The sequence below is a fragment of the Arachis ipaensis genome, chromosome B10, assembly GCF_059453495.1.
Source record: "Arachis ipaensis isolate K30076 ecotype BB chromosome B10, ASM5945349v1, whole genome shotgun sequence".
NCBI lineage: Eukaryota > Viridiplantae > Streptophyta > Magnoliopsida > Fabales > Fabaceae > Arachis > Arachis ipaensis.
The window spans coordinates 33,997,597-34,015,747 of record NC_142435.1 but is presented as its reverse complement, the minus strand read 5'-3'; the positions used below and the strand labels follow the sequence as shown (position 1 = coordinate 34,015,747).

Below are 18,151 nucleotides of genomic sequence, written 5' to 3'. Positions count from 1 at the left end.
CCTAAGTAATTCACCTCTGCTATTGCAGGGTTCTCAGGATCATAAGCTTCTTCTTCAGGAGAAGCCTCTTGAGTACTGTTGGATGCAACTTGCATTCCGTTCAGACTCTGAGAAATCATATTGACTTGCTGAGTCAATATTTTATTCTGAGCCAATATGGCATTCAGAGTATCAACTTCAAGAACTCCCTTCTTCATAGGCGTCCCATTGCTCACAGGATTCCTTTCAGAAGTGTACATGAACTGGTTATTAGCAACCATGTCAATGAGTTCTTGAGCTTCTGCAGGCGTTTTCTTTAGGTGAATGGATCCACCTGCAGAAGTGTCCAATGACATCTTTGATAGCTCAGATAAACCATCATAGAATATATCCAGGATGGTCCATTCTGAAAGCATGTCAGAAGGACACTTTTTGGTCAACTGTTTGTATCTTTCCCAAGCTTCATAGAGGGATTCACCTTCTTTCTGTCTGAAGGTTTGAACATCAGCTCTAAGCTTGCTCAGCTTTTGAGGAGGAAAGTACTTGGCTAAGAAAGCCGTGACCAGCTTATCCCAAGAGTTCAGGCTGTCTTTGGGTTGAGAATCCAACCATAATCTAGCTCTGTCTCTTACAGCAAAAGGGAAAAGCATGAGCCTGTAGACTTCAGGATCTACTCCATTAGTCTTAACAGTATCACATATCTGCAAGAATTCAGTTAAGAACTGAAAGGGATCTTCAGATGGAAGTCCATGAAACTTGCAGTTCTGCTGCATCAGAGAAACTAATTGAGGTTTCAGCTCAAAGTTGTTTGCTCCAATGGCAGGAATGGAGATGCTTCTTCCATGTAAATTGGAATTAGGTGCAGTGAAGTCACCAAGCATCTTCCTTATATTATTATTATTTTTGGCTGCCATCTCCTCTTCTTGTTCGAAAATTTCTGAAAGGTTATCTCTGGATTGTTGTATTTTAGCTTCTTTTAATTTTCTCTTCAGAGTCCTTTCAGGTTCTGGATCTGCTTCCACAAGAATGTTCTTATCCTTGCTCCTGCTCATATGATAAAGAAGAAGGCACAGAAAAATAATAATAATAATGGAGATCCTTTATACCACAGTATAGGGATCCCTGTGTGAGTAGAAGAAGAGGGGGAGATAAAGGATGTGATGTAAAGGAAGAAACAGATGGAAGAGATGTGAGATGAGATGTTAGGATATGAATGAATAAATAGAATAGGATGGAGGAGGGATAATTTTCGAAAATTATTTTGAAAAAGAGTTAGTGATTTTTGAAAATGGTTTTTGAAAATTGTTAGTATTTTTCGAAAATTTTTTTTTTTGAAATTAAAAATAAAAATGATTAGTTAATTAAAAAGAAATTTTGAAAAAGGGGGAAGATATTTTCGAAAAATGAGAGAGAGAGTTAGTTAGGTAGTTTTGAAAAAGTTAAGAAACAAACAAAAAGTTAGTTAGTTAGTTGAAACAAATTTTGAAAAGATAAGAAGTTAGGAAGTTAGAAAAGATATTTTGAAAAGATATTTTTGAAAAAGATAAGATAAGAAGATATTTTTGAAAAGATATGATTGAAATTAGTTTTGAAAAAGATTTGATTTTTAAAATCTCAATTAATGACTTGATTCAAAAGAAATCAGAAGATATGATTCTAGAACTTAAAGTTTGAATCTTTCTTAACAAGCAAGTAACAAACTTCAAATTTTTGAATCAAAACATTAATTGATTATGTTATTTTCGAAAATTTGGTCTAAAAATAAGAAAAAGATTTTTGAAAAATATTTTTGAAATTTTCGAAAATAACTAATAATTTTGAAAAAGATTTGATTTTTGAAAAAGATTTTGAAAAAGATAAGATTTTCAAATTGAAAATTTGATTTGACTCATAAGAAACAACTTGATTTTTAAAAATTTTTGAAAAAGTCAACTCAATTTTCGAATTTGATGAGAGAAAAAGGGAAAGATATTTTTTTGATTTTTGAATTTTTTTTGAAAAACATGAAAAATATGCAATGCATGAAATTTTTAGATCAAAACATGTGATGCATGCAAGAATGCTATGAATGTCAAGATGAACACCAAGAACACTTTGAATGTCAAGATGAACATCATAGACACAATTTTGAAAAATTTTTAATGCAAAGAAAACATGCAAGACACCAAACTTAGAATTCTTTAATGCTTAGACACTAAGAATTCAAGAATGCATATGATAAACATGAAAAGACACATGACAAAAAATCATCAAGATCAAACAAGAAGACTTACCAAGAACAACTTGAAGATCATGAAGAACACCATGAATGCATGCAATTTTCGAAAAATGCAAGATGCACATGCAATTGACACCAAACTTATGATATGACTCAAGACTCAAACAAGAAACACAAAAATATTTTTGATTTTTATGATTTTCTAATTTTTTTTGTATATATTTTTTTTTTCGAAAATTAATTTGAAAAAGGAAAATAAGGATTCCAAAATTTTTAATATGAATTCCAGGAATCTTGCATTCTTAGTCTAAAGCTTCAGTCCAGGAATTAGACATGGCTCACTAGCCAGCCAAGCCTTCAATGAAAGCTCCGGTCCAAAATACTAGACATGGCCAATGGCCAGCCAAGCTTCAGCATGTAATTCAGATATGACATGCCTGACATACTCATTCCCAAAGGAATAGACATGGCTTTACAGCCAGCCAGGCTTCAACATGCTTCATGAAACACTAGGATTCATTCTTAAAAATTTTGAATAAAAATTTTTGAAAACATTTTTTATTTTTATTTTTTATTTTTTTTTCGAAAACAGATGAGAAATTTTGAAATATTTTTGAAAAATTTTTGAAAATAAAATAAAAAGAAAATTACCTAATCTGAGCAACAAGATGAACCGTCAGTTGTCCAAACTCAAACAATCCCCGGCAACGGCGCCAAAAACTTGGTGCACGAAATTGTGATGTCCAGGCTCAAACAATCCCCGGCAACGTGAGCAACTTGGTGCTCTGATCTCAATACATAATTGTCACAATTTCGATACAACTAACCAGCAAGTGCACTGGGTCGTCCAAGTAATACCTTACGTGAGTAAGGGTCGAATCCCACGGAGATTGTTGGTATGAAGCAAGCTATGGTCACCTTGTAAATCTCAGTCAGGCAGATATAAAATAATCATGGAGTTTTCGAATAATAAATAATAGAATAGGGATAGAGATACTTATGTAAATCATTGGTAGGAATTTCAGATAAGCGAATGGAGATGCTTTTCGTTCCTCTGAACCTCTGCTTTCCTGCTATCTTCATCCAATCAGTCTTACTCCTTTCCATGGCTGGCTGTATGCAAGGGCATCACCGTTGTCAGTGGCTACATCCCCTCCTCTCAGTGAATAATATGCTCACGCACCCTGTCACGGCACGGCTATTCATCTGTCGGTTCCCGATCATGCTGGAATAGGATTCACCCTCCTTTTGCGTCTGTCACTAACGCCCAGCACTCGCGAGTTTGAAGCTCGTCACAGTCATTCAATCATTGAATCCTACTCAGAATACCACAGACAAGGTTTAGACCTTCCGGATTCTCTTGAATGCCGCCATCATTCTAGCTTACGCCACGAAGATTCTGATTAGGAGATCTAAGAGATACTCATTCTAGCTTAATTCATGTAGAACAGAAGTGTTTGTCAGGCACGCGTTCATAAAGGGGAAGGATGACGAGCGTCACACATAATCATCACCTTCATAACGTTCTTGGGTGCGAATGGATATCTTAGAAGCGAAATAAGATGAATTGAATAGAAAACAGTAGTACTTTGCATTAATCTTTGAGGAACAGCAGAGCTCCACACCTTAATCTATGGAGTGTAGAAACTCTACCGTTGAAAATACATAAGTGAAAGGTCCAGGCATGGCCGAGATGGCCAGCCCCCTAAACGAGATCAATAGTCTCCTAAGATGAACAATGGATTAAAACTGAGACCAAAGATGGTCAAAAAGACTAGTAAAAGGTCCTATTTATAATAAACTAGTCACTAGGGTTTACATGAGTAAGTAATTGATGCATAAATCCACTTCCGGGGCCCACTTGGTGTGTGTTTGGGCTGAGCTTAAGTGTAGCACGTGCAGAGGCCATTTGTGGAGTTGAACGCCAGTTTCTGTGCCAGTTTGGGCGTTCAACTCTGGTTTTGGATCCTTTTCTGGCGCTGGACGCCAGATTTGGGCAGAAGGCTGGCGTTGAACGCCAGTTTACGTCGTTAATTCTTGGCCAAAGTATGGACTATTATATATTTCTGGAAAGCCCTGGATGTCTACTTTCCAATGCAATTGGAAGCGCGCCATTTCGAGTTCTGTAGCTCCAGAAAATCCACTTTGAGTGCAGGGAGGTCAGAATCCAACAGCATCAGCAGTCCTTCTTCAACCTCTGAATCTGATTTCTGCTCAAGTCCCTCAATTTCAGCCAGAAAATACCTGAAATCACAGAAAAACACACAAACTCATAGTAAAGTCCAGAAATGTGAATTTAACATAAAAACTAATGAAAACATCCCTAAAAGTAACTAGATCCTACTAAAAACATACTAAAAACAATGCCAAAAAGCGTATAAATTATCCGCTCATCACGTACGCACAGATATTGAAATCCATAAGGTCTGTTCACTCGCACAGGGTGTGCTAGCGCCCCCAACAGACTCCCCTTCTTGACTTGTGCGTGTCTACAGGAGTGTGTGCGTCCGGACAGGTCGCAATTCTCCATTGATGTGTGCGCGCACCAGCTGTGCTAGCGCTGCAACCAGTAGGCACTTCCCTGCCTGTGCGTGCGCACAGGTGTGTGCATCCGCACAGATCAAAATTTTTGCAGGTTGTGCGCGCGCAAAATGCTGTGCGTGCGCACACATCAGAAATTATAACATTTTGCAACTTAGCAAAATTTCAGATTTTCAACACCAACTTTGAATGATTATAACTTCCTCTACGAAATTCTAATTTTCACAAACTTTATATCGATTAAAAGGATTTTCAAAGATCTTTAATTCTAGATATGTTACATCAAATTTTGAAAACCGAGGCAAGAGTTATGATCGAGCAAAGTTCACCAAAATTTCCTTTTTACCCAAATTTCACATATACTCAAATTTAGTAATTTATCAAGCCACATCCAACTAGATCAATACCAAACCCCCATTTACAACATAATTTATCTTCTAGGGTTACCAATAACCATTCTCAATCATCAACATCAAATATATAACTCTAAATCAATCCTTCACCAATACATTCACTAATCATTACCTCATCTTTATCAATTCACATAATCAACCTCATTCATGCTTTAAATCCATATCCAACAATATACAATCATTCAAAGTCATCAAGCATCATATCTCAATCTCATTAATTCTCAACACATCAATATCATTTCAACATACCACATCAACCAACCACATAAATCCAAACCTATCCTATAGGTCACTAGCCTAAGTGTCAATGAATATTATATACTACTTAGGGAAAACCAAAACCATACCTTGGCTGATTCTCAATATGCCCTTAAACCAAAGTTGAGCACAAGCTAGGCTTTTCCAACGTAATCCAACCCACCAACAATCACCAATAAGCTCCAACAAGTTCAATTACTCACCACTTCAAGCTATAACACACATAATTCACCATAATTCAACCTAGGGTTTATCAAACTTAAAATTTCACAAGGGTTTAATGGCTCTTACCTTTTTCAACAAATTTGATAGCAAAAATCTAAGGCTAAGCAAGGATTAGATCAAACCTAAACATCCAAAATCACAAAAACTCACTTAATCCCAAAGCCCTAAGAACCGAAATTTTGAATAGAAAAACTAAAGGGATTTTGAGCTTTACTTACCAGTTTCTTATATGGATTTTGTAGAGCTCTTCACAAGGAACGCGTAGCCACTGATGGCACGCAAATCAGAGCACCGTAGCTCGAGATATCACGAAGAGAAGAGAGGTGTGAATAGTGTTCTCTTCTTCCTCTCTTCCCTCTTTCAAATCTGAAGTGTGTGTGTTTATGAGGTGAGGGTTCATTAAATGAACCTTATATATGTTGGGCTTGGGCCCAACTTGGGTCTGGTCCAACCCGTTAGCATTTTTAGCCCGTTTGGCCCAAACCTTTAAAATTAACGCTCGGTATTCCATTTCTAATATTTTTCTAAGGTTTTTGACAGTTTTCACTTTTTCTCGTGCGGTATCAGGCAGACTCGAACCGGTTCAATTGTCGATTCGTGGTTTTTCATGATTTTTTGCAGAAAACACATTTTCTAACTCAGAAAGACCTACTGAGTCCAAAAATCACCTTTAAATCCTCAAATTCTAACTCTAACTTTTCGTAATCTAATTCGGGCAATATAATCACTTAATTAACCGGTTGATTAGTTGTGGTTCTTACACCTTGGATGGTATTTTTCCGCGAAATGTATTTATATTTTTTTTATTTTATTATAAAATAGTTTTTTCGGTTCAACCATGGTTGAACCGACTGAACCTATAAACAAGTGAACTAATAGTTAGAGCGGTTCGATAACCGGTTCGGTTTTTAGAACCTTGAACCACAATCCTCGTGGGGTCGACCCTGACTCGCTCAGGTATTACTTGGATGACCCGGTGCACTTGCTAGTACTGCTGTACGAAGGTGTGGGGATTCATGTGCACCAAATTTTTGGCGCCGTTGCCGAGGATTGTTGAGTTTGGACAAACTGAAGGATTGTCTTTCTCCCTAGATCAGGTTATTTTTTTATTTTATTTTATTTGAGTCATTTATTTTTATTTTCTTCTTCTTCTTCAAATTTTCGAAAAAAATTAAAAACATTTTTCAAAAATATTTTTTCTTTTCTTTGTTTAATTTTTGTTCTTAGTTTGAGTCTTTGAGTCTTTTACTTTTATTTTCTTCTTCTCTGTTTTTCGAAAATTTCAAAAAGCTTTTCAAAAATATTTTTATTTTTTTGCTTAATTTGTGTTGTTGGTTAGAGTCCTGTGTTTATGTTCTTGGTAAATTTTTTCTTCTTTGAGTCTCTGTATTTATTAATTACAACAATTTTCGATTTTTTGGTAACTTCCTTTCAAAAACCTTTCAAAAATATTTTCTTTGGTTAAATCTTGTGTCAAGTTTCTAAGTTTGGTGTTTTCTTGTTATTTTTCTTTTGATTTTTGAAAATTTATGTTTAGTTTTCTAAAAATTTTAAGTTTGGTGTTCTTTCTTATGTTCTTGTGTTCTTTGAGTTTTTGAATTTTGTTCTTTATGTTCTTGTTAGTCTTCAAAGTGTTCTGGAGTCTTTTTTGTGTTTTGATATTAAAATTTTTAAGTTTAGTGTTCCTTTGTGTTTTCCTCCAAAAAATTTTCGAAAATCAAGGGTGCTAGATCTAAAAATTTTAAGTCTTGTGTCTTTTGTGTGTTTTTCTCTTTCATCATAAAATTAAAAAAAATAAAAAAATATCTTCTCTATCTTATCTTTTAAGTAAGTTTCGAAATTTTTAAAATAAAATTCAGATTTTGATTTAAAAATTTCATCTTATCTTATCTTAGTCTTCAAGTTTTCAAAAATCAAATCTTTTCAAAAATTAAAAATCTTATCTTTTTCTAAAATCTTATATTTTTCTCATCATTTTCAAAATTTAAAAATCTTATCTTATTTTTTCAAATTTCAAATTTTAAAAATCCTATCTTTTTCAAAATCAAATTTCAAAATCTTATCTTTTTCTAATTTTAAATTTCAATTCCAAATCTTTTCTTATCTTATTTTAAAAATTCAAATCTTTTCTTAAATTAATATCTTATCTTCTCTCTCTTCTTTTTCAAAACTACCTAACTAACTCCTCTCTTCCTTAATTTTTGAAAATTATCTCTCTTCTTCTCTCTCTTCTTTTTCAAAACTACCTAACTAAGTTTCATCTCTTCTTAATTTTCGAAAATTACCTCCTCTTCTCTCTCTTCTATTTTCGAAAATTCACTAACCAATTTTCAATTTTTTTTAAATTAATTAACTTAATTTTTGAATTTATTTAATTAATAAAATAAAAACAAAAATATTTTAATTCTTATTTACTTTTTCTATTTATACTTCTTCTCACCTCTACTCATATCATTCGAACTCTACTCCCCCTCTCTGTTCTTCCTTCTCATCTTTCATCCTCTCTTATTTACTTCTATCCCTTATTTTCAAAGTATCCCTCTTCTATTTTTTTTATTTCTTTTATTCTATCTTCTTCTTCTTTCTTCACATCTGACTTTAAGGAGGAGTTTCTTGCCTATTGGTACAGAAAGTTTTACTTTTTTCTTTCTTTTCTTTTCTTCTTATTTATGACCAGGAATAGGGATAAAGAACCCCCTCTTGACTCCTGATCCTGAACCCGAGAAGACTCTGAGGAGGCGTTTACAACAAGCTAAAGCACAACACTCCGGAAGAGACCTTTTGGAATGTTTTGAACAAGAAACAGAAGAGATGGCCGAACCTCAAGAGGAGCCAAGAAATGTCCTTGGTGACTTCACCATGCCTACCTTTGACTTTTATGGCAGAAGCATCTTTGTACCTGCCATTGGAGCTAACAATTTTGAGCTTAAGCCTCAGTTAGTCTCTCTTTTGCAGCAAAACTGCAAATTCCATGGACTTTCAATGGAAGATCCATATCAGTTTTTAGCTGAGTTCTTACAGATTTGTGATACTGTAAAGACTAATAGAGTTAATCCTGAAGTCTACAATCTGATGCTCTTTCCCTTTGCTTTAAGAGACAGAGCTAAGCTATGGTTAGATGTCCAACCTAGAGAGAGTCTTGACTCTTGGGAAAAGCTGGTTAATGCTTTTCTGGCTAAGTTCTTTCCTCCTCAATGAATGAGCAAGATTAGAGTGGAAGTTCAAACCTTCAGACAAAAAGAAGGTGAATCCCTCTATAAAGTTTGGAAAAGATACAAGCAATTGATCAGGAGATGTCCTCTTGACATGCTCTCAGAATGGTCTATCATAGGCGTGTTCTATGATAGCTTGTTTGAGATATCCAAAATTTCATTAGATAGCTCTGTAGGTGGATTACTCCACTTGAAGAAAACACCTGCAGAAGCAAGAGAACTCATTGAGATGGTTGCTAACAACCAGTTCATGTATACTTTTGAAAGAAATCCTATAAACCATGGAATCTCTCAGAAGAAAGGAGTTCATGAAGTTGAAACTCTGAATGCCATCTTGGCTCAGAATAAGATCTTGACCCAGTAGGTCAACATGATCTCTCAGCATCTGACTGGGATGTAAACTGCAGCTATCAGTACTCAGGAAGCTTCTCTTGAAGAAGAAGCTTATGATCATGAGCAACCCACCATAGAGGAGGTGAATTACATGGGAGAGCCCTATGGAAACACCTAAAACCCTTCATGGAAGAACCATCCTAACCTTTCATGGAAGGATCAACAGAAACCTCAGCAAGGTTTCAATAACAATCAAGGTAGAGGGAACCAGAATAGATTCAATAACAGACCACCACTTCCATCTTCTCAAGGGAATACGGAAACCTCTAAGCAGAGCCTCTTTGACTTAGTTACTCTGGTTTACAGCCTCTCTAAGACCACTCATAGTTTCATTAATGGAACAAAGTCCTCCATTAGAAACTTAGAGGTGAAAGTTGGTCAACTGAGTAGGAGGATCCCTGAGATTCCTCTTGAAACTCTTCCCAGTAATACTGAGGTTAATCTTAGAGAAGAATGTAAGGCCAAAACCATGGAGGTAGAGGCCGAATCAGAGGAGAATGGGAAGGCATTGAATGCCAGTGAAGAAGCCTTTCACTGGGCATTCAACGCCCATCCTGGCAGCAGAGCTGGCGTTGAACGCCAACCAGGGAGCACTGGCTGGGCGTTCAACGCCCAAACATCCAGGCTTTTTGGCGTTGAATGCCAGTGAGGAACCCTTCAGTGGGCGTTCAACGCCCAGAATGCTAGAGGAACTGGCGTTTAACGCCAGTCAGGGTGGACGATAAGGGCGTTCAACGCCCAATAAGCTAACAAAGCTGGCGTTGTACGCCAGTTAAAGCACAACCTTTGAGTGCTTAAATCCCATTCAAGAACCCTCTAGCCTAGAACCATAGGAAACCATAAAGACCATTGAGGTTCCTTTGCATACAATTCTGCAGTGCATAAGTTCTGATGACTACTCATCCTCTAATGATGATGAAGACACTAGGGAAGAGCAAGTTGCTCGGTACCTGATGACAAGTCATCGTAGCTTAGTTTCACTAGTCTTTTTCTTTGTTTTTATTAGGTTTTACGCACTTTCTTGTATTGTAAGTAAGTAATTTGGAGTGGAATTGCATGTTTTGTTGAATCAACCAACCATCCTTTAATTGATACAAAATCATGAGGTTTAAGCTAAAATTAATTGAATTATGAATGAACTTTAAACCTTGTAAATTTGGTGATACTTTGATTGGTTGTTTTGATTACTTGTAGGTGAAGAAAGAAGAAAATAAGAAAAGCGTGGCCTAAGGAGCATGCCCAAAGGAAAAGAAAAGCGTGGCATCATCAAAGAAGGATGGAAGCCAAGTTGAGTGAGTGAACCGAGCTTCACAAGGAATAAAAGGAGAAAGCAAGGCACAAAGCTCAGTTCACTTAGTTAACTGAGCACCAAAGAAAGCAAGGCAAGGAAATAAAGCTCAGTTCACTAAGTGAGCTTTATCGGGGGTTCTCCAAAATTAATTCAAAGCAAAATTCCAAGGAGTGTAGCTACAAGGTATCGAACTCAGGACCCAAGGAAAGCAAGGAATGCTCCTTGCAAGGAAAATAAGAGAAAATTGCCAAAAAGCCTTCCACAAGGTTCGAACACAGAACCTCACGCTATTTAGCTTGCAAGGAAAATAAGCCAAAGTGAGTTGGCTAGGATTCGAACCTGGGAACTCATGCAAGACAAGGGAGGAGCACTACTCCTTGTGAAAAGAAAATGAGCCAAGATGGCTCTCCCAAGGTTCGAACCAAGGAGCTTCATGAAAGGCAAGGAAGGAGTGCTCCACTCTTCCAAGGAAATCAACACCAAATTGCTTCCACCAATAGTCGAACCTGGGAGCATGAAGCCAAGGTAAAGCGCTACAATGAGGAGCTCAGTTGGCTTTCCCAACTGAGCGCTACTCTCCCCCACTCCCCACAATTTGGCACAACAAGAAGCACACCAAGGAGCTTGTCATGTACACAAGTGACACGGTGGTATGCGAAATTGTTACTCTGAGGTTGTAAAATTTGTTGTTCATTCTTTCCCTGGCAATGGCGCCAATAATTGGTGCACAGTACCATGGTCCAAACATAACTTCACAACTTTGCACAACTAACCAGCAAGTGCACTGGGTCGTCCAAGTAATAAAACCTTACGTGAGTAAGGGTCGATCCCACGGAGATTGTTAGTATGAAGCAAGCTATGGTCATCTTGTTAATCTCAGTCAGGCGGATATCAAATGGTTATGGAGTTTTCGAAAATAAATAATAAATAAATAGAAAATAAAGATAGAAACACTTATGTAATTCATTGGTGGGAATTTCAGATAAGCGTATAGAGATGCTTTCATTCCTCTGAATCTCTGCTTTCTCGCTGTCTTCATCCAATCAGTCTTACTCCTTTTCATGGCAAGCTTTATGTAAGGGCATCATCGTTGTCAATGGTTACATCTCATCCTCTTGTGAAAAAGGTCCAAATGCTCTGTCACAGCACGGCTAATCATCTGATGTTCTCGATCATACTGGAATAGGATTCACCCTCCTTTTGCGTCTATCACTACGCCCAGCACTCGCGAGTTTGAAGTTCGTCACAGTCATTCAATCCCTGAATCCTACTCGGAATACCACAGACAAGGTTTAGACTTTCCGGACTCTCATGAATGCCGCCATCAATCTAGCTTATACCACGAAGATTCTGATTAGGAGATCCAAGAGATATTCATTCAATCTAAGGTGGAACGGAAGTGGTTGTCAGGCACGCGTTCGTAGGGGAATGATGATGATTGTCACATTCATCACATTCATGTTGAAGTACGAATGAATATCTTAGAAGCGGAATAAGTTGAATTGAATCAAAACAGTAGTTCTTTGTATTAATTCCTGAGGAACAGCAGAGCTCCACACCTTAATCTATGGAGTGTAGAAACTCTACCGTTGAAAATACATAAGTGATGAAGGTTCAGGCATGGCCGAGAGGCCAGCCTCCAAACGTGATCAATATGATCCGAAGATGAACTAAAAATCATAAGATGAACTATTTATACTAAACTAGTTACTAGGGTTTACAAAAGTAAGTAATTGATGCATAAATCTACTTCCGGGGCCCACTTGGTGTGTGCTTGGACTGAGCTTGAAGTTTACAGGTGCAGAGGCTTCTTTTGGAGTTGAACGCCAAGTTGTAACGTGTTTTTGGCGTTCAACTCTGGTTCGTGACGTGTTTCTGGCGTTTAACTCCAGACTGCAGCATAGAACTGGCGTTCAACGCCCTTTTGCATCATCTAAACTCGGCCAAAGTATAGACTATTATATATTGCGGGAAAGCCCTGGATGTCTACTTTGCAACGCACTTGGAAGGGCACCATTTTGAGTTCTGTAGCTCCAGAAAATCCACTTTGAGTGCAAGAAGGTCAGAATCCAACAACATCAGCAGTCCTTCTTCAACCTCTGATTCTGATTTTTGCTCAAGTCCCTCAATTTCAGCCAGAAAATACCTGAAATCACAAAAAAACACACAAACTCATAGTAAAGTCCAGAAATGTGAATTTAGCATAAAAAATAATAAAAACATCCCTAAAAGTAACTAGATCCTACTAAAAACATACTAAAAACAATGCCAAAAAGCGTATAAATTATCCGCTCATCACAACACCAAACTTAAATTGTTGCTTGTCCCCAAGCAACTGAAAATCAAATAGGATAAAAAGAAGATAATATACTATAAATTCCAAAATATCAATGAAACATAGCTCCAATCAGATGAGCGGGACTTGTAGCTTTTTGCCTCTTGAATAGTTTTGGCATCTCAATTTATCCATTGAGGTTCAGAATGATTGGCATCTATAGGAACTCAAAGTTCAGATAGTGTTATTGATTCTCCTAGTTCAGTATGTTGATTCTTGAACACAGTTACTTTATGAGTCTTGGCCGTGGCCCTAAGCACTTTGTTTTCCAGTATTACCACCGGATACATAAATGCCACAGACACATAATTGGGTGAACCTTTTCAGATTGTGACTCAGCTTTGCTAAAGTCCCCAATTAAAGGTGTCCAGGGTTCTTGAGCACACTCTTTTTTTGTATTGGACCTTGACTTTAACCACTCAGTCTCAAGTTTTCACTTGACACCTTCACGCCACAAGCACATGGTTAGGGACAACTTGGTTTAGCCGCTTAGGCCAGGATTTTATTCCTTTAGGCCCTCCTATCCACTGATGCTCAAAGCCTTGGGATCCTTTTTATTTACCCTTGCCTTTTGGTTTTAAGGGTTATTGGCTTTTTGCTCTTGCCTTTTGGTTTTAAGAGCTTTTGGCTTTTTCTGCTTGCTTTTTCTTCACTTTTTTTTTTGCTATTATTTTTTTTCTATTTTTTTTCTGCAAGCTTTTGTATTCACTGCTTTTTCTTGCTTCAAGAATCATTTTTATGATTTTTCAGATTATCAAATAACATGTCTCCTTGTCATCATTCTTTCAAGAGCCAACATATTTAACATTCATGAACAACAACTTCAAAAGATATATGCACTGTTCAAGCATTCATTCAGAAAACAAAAAGTATTGTCACCACATCAATATAATTAAACTAAGTTCAAGGATAAATTCGAAACTCATGTACTTCTTGTTCTTTTGAATTAAAACATTTTTCATTTAAGAGAGGTGATGGATTCATAGGACATTCATAACTTTAAGACAAAGTTACTAAATACTAATGATCATGTAATAAGACACTAACATAGATAAGCACTTAACATAAAGAAAACGAAAAAACAGAAAATTTAAGAACAAGGAATGAGTCCACCTTAGTGATGGTGGCGTTTTCTTCTTGAGGAACCTATGATGTCCTTGAGCTCTTCTATGTCTCTTCCTTGTCTTTGTTGCTCCTCCCTCATTGATTTTTGATTTTCTCTAATTTCATGAAGGATGATGGAGTGCTCTTGATGTTCCACCCTTAATTGTCCCATGTTGGAACTTAATTCTCCTAGAGAGGTGTTGATTTGCTCCCAAAAATTCTATGGAGGAAAGTGCATCCCTTGAGGTATCTCAGGGATTTCTTGATGATGAGCTTCCTCATGTGTTTCTTGAGCTCCATGAGTGGGCTTTCTTGTTTGCTCCATCCTTTTCTTAGTGATGGGCTTCTCTTCCTCAATGGGAATGTCTCCTTCTATGAAAGTTTCAGCTGAGTAACATAGATGGCAAATAAGATGAGGGAAAGTTAGCCTTGCCAAGGGGGAGGACTTTTCAGCTATTTTGTAGAGTTCAAGGGAGATGACTTCATGAACTTCTACTTCCTCACCAGTCATGATGCTATGAATCATGATGGCCCGATCCACAGTAACTTCAGATCGGTTGCTAGTGGGGATGATGGAGCGTTGGATGAACTCCAACCATCCTCTAGCCACAGGCTTAAGGTCCAGTCTTCTAAGTTGAACCGGTTTGCCTTTTGAGTCAATCTTCCATTGAGCTCCTTCCACACATATGTCCGTGAGGACTTGGTTCAACCTTTGATCAAAGTTGACTTTCCTTGTGTGGGGCGTGCGTTCTCTTCCATCATTGGCAAGTTGAACGCCAACCTTACATTTTCCGGACTAAAATCTAAGTAATTCCCCCGAACCATAGTGAGATAATTCTTTGGGTTCGGGTTCTTATTTTGATCATGGTTTCTTGTGATCCATGCATTAGCATAGAACTCTTGAACCATTAGAATTTCGACTTGTTGGATGGGGTTTGTTAGAACTTCCCAACCTCTTCTACGGATCTCATGTCGGATCTCCAGATACTCATTTCTCTTGAGCTTGAAAGGGACCTCGGGGATCACCTTCTTCTTAGCCACAACATCATAGAAGTGGTCTTGATGAGCTTTGGAGATGAATCTTTCCATCTCCCATGACTCGGAGGTGGAAGCTTTTGTCTTCCCTTTCCCTTTTCTAGAGGATTCTCCGGTCTTAGGTGCCATCAATGGTAATGAAAAAACAAAAAGCTTATGCTTTTACCACACCAAACTTAGAATATTGCTCGCCCTCGAGCAAGAGAAGAAAGAATAGATGAAGAAGAAGAAGAAAATATGGAGGAGAGGAGGGAGAGGTGTATTCGTCCAAGAAGGGGAAGAGAGGGGTGTGTTGTGTGAAAATGAAGAAGAATGGAGGGCTTTATATATGGAAGGGAGGGGGGGTTAATTTCGGCCAAATAGGGTGGGTTTGGGTGGGAATTTGATTTTGAATTTTGAAAGTAGGTGGAGTTTATGAGGTAGGTTTATGGGGAAGAGTGGATGGATGTGAGTGGTGAAGTGGTGATAGGGAAGAGAGATTGAGGTGATTGGTGAAGAGTTTTGGGGAAGAGTGTTTATTGGGAAGAAATGATGAACATTGAGAAGAGGGAAGAGAGTGAGTGGTGGTAGGTGGGGATCCTGTGGGATCCACAGATGCTGAGTTGATCCTGTGGGGTCCACAGATCCTGAGGTGTCAAGAGTTTGCATCCCTGCACCAATTAGGCATGTAAAATGCCTTTGCATGCAATTCTGGCGTTTAAACGCTAAATTGATGCTTGTTCTGGGCGTTCAGCGCCCAGATGCAGCATATTTCTGGCGTTGAACGCCAACCAGATGCTTATTTCTGGCGTTCAGCGCCAGCTCTTCCTCAATGTGCATTTCTGGCGTCTGAACGCCAGGATGCTGCTTGTTTCTGGCGTTCAACGCCAGATCCATGCTCTGTTCTGGCGTTGAACGCCAGCCAGATGCTCCTTACTGGCGTTTAAACGCCAGTAAGCCCTTCCTCCAGGGTGTGATTTTTCTTCTGCTATTTTTGATTCTGTTTTTGATTTTTCTATTTATTTTGTGACTCCACATGATCATGAACCTAATAAAACATGAAAGAACGATAAAAATAAAAATAAAATTAGATAATTAAAAATTGGGTTGCCTCCCAACAAGCACTTCTTTAATGTCAATAGCTTGACAGTGGGCTCTCATGGAGCCTCACAGATGTTCAGAGTATTGTTGAGACTCCCCAACACCAAACTTAGAGTTTGGATATGGGAGTTCAACACCAAACTTAGAGTTTGGTTGTGGCCTCCTAACACCAAACTTAGAGTTTGACTGTGGGGGCTCTGGTTGACTCTGTTTTGGGAGAAGCTTAGTGTGCCTCTTTTCCATGTTTACAGAAGGATAACCTTGAGTTGTAAACACAAGGGAGTCCTCCTTCAATTGAAGGACTAATTCTCCTCTGTCAACATCAATCACAGCTCTTGCTGTGGCTAGGAAGGGTCTTCCAAGGATGATGGATTCATCCTCATCCTTCCCAGTATCTAGGATTATAAAATCAGCAGGGATGTAAAGGCCTTCAACCTTTACTAACATGTCCTCTACTTGTCCATAAGCCTATTTTCTGGAATTGTCTGCCATCTCTAATGAGATTTTAGCATCTTGTACCTCAAAGATTCTCAATTTCTCCATTACAGAGAGTGGCATGAGGTTTATTCCTGACCCAAGGTCACATAGAGCCTTCTCAAAGGTCATGGTGCCTATGGTACAAGGTATTAGGAACTTTCCAGGATCCTGTTTCTTCTGAGGCAATCTCAGTTGATCCAATGCTTTTAGTTCATTGGTGAACAGGGGATGTTCATCTCCCCAAGTCTCATTACCAAATAATTTGGCATTCAGCTTCATGATTGCACCAAGGAACTTGGCAACTTGCTCTTCAGTAACATCCTCATTCTCTTCTGAAGAGGAATACTAATCAGAGCTCATGAATGGCATAAGGAGGTTCAATGGAATCTCTATGGTCTCTAGATGAGCCTCAAAGTCCTTTGGTTCCTCAAAGGGAAACTCCTTGTTGATCACTGGATGTCCCAGGAGGTCTTCCTCCTTGGGATTCACGTCCTCCTCCTCTTTTGTGGTCTCGGCCATGATGGTCATTTCAATGGCCTTGCACTCTCTTTTTGGATTTTCTTCTGTATTGCTTGGGAGAGTACTAGGAGGGGTTTCAGTGATCTTCTTACTCAACTGGCCCACTTGTGCTTCCAAATTTCTAATGGAGGACCTTGTTTCATTCATGAAACTCACAGTGGCCTTAGATAGATCAGAGACTAAGTTTGCTAAATTAGAGGTATTTTGTTCAGGGTTCTCTGTATGTTGCTGAGTGGATGATGGAAAAGGCTTGCTATTGCTAAACCTATTTCTTCCACCATTATTAAAGCCTTGTTGAGGCTTTTGTTGATCCTTCCATGAGAAATTTGGGTGATTTCTCCATGAGGGGTTATAATTGTTTCCATATTGTTCACCCATGTAATTCACCTCTGCTATTGCAGGGTTCTCAGGATCATAAGCTTCTTCTTCAGAAGATGCCTCTTGAGTACTGTTGGATGCAGCTTGCATTCCATTCAGACTCTGAGAAATCATATTGACTTGCTGAGTCAATATTTTATTCTGGGCCAATATGGCATTCAGAGTATCAATTTCAAGAACTCCCTTCTTCTGAGGCGTCCCATTACTCACAGGATTCCTTTCAGAAGTGTACATGAACTAGTTGTTAGCAACCATGTCAATGAGTTCTTGAGCTTCTGCAGGCATTTTCTTTAGGTGAATAGATCCACCTGCAGAAGTATCCAATGACATCTTAGCTAATTCAAACAGACCATCATAGAATATATCCAAGATGGTCCATTCTGAAAGCATGTCAGAAGGACACTTTTTGGTCAGTTGCTTGTATCTCTCCCAAGCTTCATAGAGGGATTTACCTTCCTTCTGTCTGAAGGTTTGAACATCCACTCTAAGCTTACTAAGCTTTTGAGGAGGAAAGAACTTGGCTAAGAAAGACGTGACCAGCTTATCCCAAGAGTTCAGGCTATCTTTGGGTTGAGAGTCTAACCACACTCTAGCTCTGTCTCTTACAGCAAAAGGGAAAATCATGAGCCTGTAGACGTCAGGATCTACTCCATTAGTCTTAACAGTATCACAGATCTGCAAGAATTCAGTTAA

At 38.1% G+C, this 18,151-nt stretch overlaps 2 non-coding genes across 2 annotated transcripts; both read left to right on the top strand.

Annotated features, from left to right (window-relative positions):
* Positions 1 to 389: 389 nt before the first annotated feature.
* LOC148579648 (small nucleolar RNA R71) lies at positions 390 to 497 on the top strand. Its single transcript, XR_015895781.1, has one exon. It is a non-coding gene; the product is annotated as a small nucleolar RNA R71 (small nucleolar RNA).
* A 17,345-nt stretch (positions 498 to 17,842) lies between these two features.
* On the top strand, positions 17,843 to 17,950 carry LOC148579647 (small nucleolar RNA R71). The gene has a single exon (XR_015899117.1). It is a non-coding gene; the product is annotated as a small nucleolar RNA R71 (small nucleolar RNA).
* The last annotated feature ends 201 nt before the right edge of the window (positions 17,951 to 18,151 follow it).